This window comes from Triticum urartu, chromosome 7A, assembly GCF_056163025.1.
Source record: "Triticum urartu cultivar PI428250 chromosome 7A, HENAU_Tu73, whole genome shotgun sequence".
Lineage (NCBI taxonomy): Eukaryota > Viridiplantae > Streptophyta > Magnoliopsida > Poales > Poaceae > Triticum > Triticum urartu.
In genome coordinates, this window is record NC_141879.1 from 696,031,487 (window position 1) to 696,034,083 (window position 2,597).

The window sequence follows — 2,597 nt, forward strand, 5'->3', positions numbered from 1 at the left end:
GTCTGACAAGACCGAACCCAGTCGCGGACTAGGGCACGATCGCCAGGGATGTAGAAGTCGGCGCGAAGACGATGTAGGGTTTTCTGCACACCCTCATGGCCCGCCGAATGGGCGAGCTGCAACACCTGGTGACGGAGATCATCATGCGTCGGGACAAAGATCCGGCGCCCATGGAGGAGCAGTCCGTCAGCGAAGCGCCAGGGCTCCTCCAAGTCGCCGGCCGCGAGCTGCTGCTGAAGAAGTGCAGCGTCATCTGCCATCGCAGTGGCGCGGCGAATGTCGGCGAATAGACCGAACGATGGCCCGGAGCGGATGCACAGGGCCGTCCCGGCGGACGCGTCGGCGGGTGGCGCGAGGTCGGAATCGCGACGGGACAGCGCGTCGGCCACGGTGTTAAGACGGCCCGACCGATACTCGACGGAGAAGTCGAAGCCGAAGAGCTTGCTGATCCACTGGTGCTGCGGCACGGTCGACAGCCGTTGATCCAGCAAGAACTTCAGGCTGTAGTGGTCCGTGCGAATGTGGAAGGTCCGCCCCCACAAGTATGGCCGCCAATGACGCACGGCCTGGACGAGGCCAATGAGCTCCCGCTCGTAAGCTGCCAACTTAAGATGGCGCGGAGCGAAAGGCTGGCTGAAGAAAGTGAGGGGCCCATCGCCCTGATGAAGTACGGCGCCGAACCCGGCGCCCGAGGCGTCACAGTCCACCACGAACGGGCGGTCAAAGTCGGGCATCTGGAGGACAGGGCCCGTCGTGAGGGCCCCCTTGAGGGCCTCGAACGCCGTCGTCGCCTCGTCGTCCCAGGCGAAGGCATCGCGACGAAGCAATCGCGTGAGGGGCGCCGCGATGAGTCCGAACTCCCGGATAAACTTCCGGTAGTAGCCGGCGAGTCCGAGGAACCCACGGAGAGCCCGCGGTGAGTGAGGCGTCGGCCAGGCGGAGACGGCCGCTACCTTATCGGCGTCCATAGCCACCCCGTCGGCCGAGATGACATGGCCGAGGTAGGCGACGGTAGGCATCCCGAACGAGCACTTCGAGTGCTTAAGGTGGAGGTGGTGCGCCCGAAGCTCGTTGAAGACGATGGCGATATGCTGGAGATGTTCGGCCCAGGTGGCGCTGTAGATAAGAATGTCATCAAAGAAAACAAGCACAAACCGCCGTAAGTAGGGTCGAAGGACGTCGTTCATCAGGGCCTGGAACGTCGCCGGGGCGTTGGCGAGGCCGAAAGGCATCACCAAGAACTCGAAGTGGCCATGGTGGGTGCGAAACGCCGTCTTGGCGATGTCGTCCGGATGCATGCGCACCTGATGATAGCTCGACCGAAGATCGAGCTTGGTGAAGAAGCGTGCCCCATGGAGCTCATCCAAGAGCTCGTCGACCACCGGTATAGGGAACTTGTCCTTGAGTGTGAGTGCGTTGAGGGCGCGGTAGTCGATGCAGAAACGCCATGTGCCGTCTGACTTACGGACGAGAAGCACCGGCGCCTTGAAGGGCGACGTGGAGATCCGGATGATGCCTGCGGCGAGCATCAGGGCACACTGGCGCTCCAACTCATCCTTCTGCAGCTGGGGTAGCGGTAGGGTCTCACCGCCACCGGAGTGGAGCCTGGTACGAGGTGAATATGATGGTCATACACCCGGGCAGGCGGAAGACCCCGAGGATCGTCGAAGAGGTCGCTGTGTTGCTGCAGAAGAGAATCCAGCAGGGGGTGCTCGGCCTCTGAGGACGCGGCAGCCAGCTGGAGGTGTGGCACGGCAGGCGCGGCGCCCCCAAGGCCCTCCCACCGGATGCGGCGGCCCTGCCGCCAGAATGTCAGCGTGAGCGCATCGAAATCCCACAGGATGGGGCCGAGGGACTGGAGAAAGTCCACCCCGAGGATGAAGTCGAAGCAGCCCAGATCGATCCCTGCACAGGTGATGGAAAAGTGTTCGCCGCCGATGGATATGGGAATGTCGCGGGCGAGCCCATGGCACCGGAGGCGATCGCCGTTTGCCACTATGATCCGCAGGCGCTCCCCGCCCGTCGTTGGGAGGGCTAGCCGACGCATGGTCGACTCTGGCAGAAAGTTGTGTGTGGAGCCCGTATCCAGCAGGGCCACCAGTCGCTTGCCATGGATCGTCACGGGCAGCAGCATGGTCCGCTCGCCCCGGATGCCGGCCAGGGCGTGAAGGGAGACGACGCACGCCGTCGCTGCGGAATCCGCGGCCGCGTCCTCGGTCGCCGCAGGCGGATGTAACGGGTCGCGTGAGTCGTCCTCCTCGGTGTAGTCGACCGTCTCTAAATAAAAGAGGCGGGGGCAGACATGGGTCGGCGTGTAGGGCTCATCGCAGTTGAAGCAGAGACCCTGACAGCGACGCTCCTGCTGCTCGGCCGGTGACAGCCGACGGAAGGGCCGTGTGGCGGCCGGGGGTGTGGCCGTCGCGGCTGGGAGAGGCCGACCCGAGGCTGAGGAAGTCGGCGCTGGCCGACTGGGCTGGCGACCACTCCGTCCGAGTGGCTGCTGCAGTGCCTGGGCCCGTTGCTCGAAGGCCCGGGCGTAGTACATGGCCGTCTGGAGGTCGGGGGGATCCCGGAGCTCGACGTCCACGCGGATATGG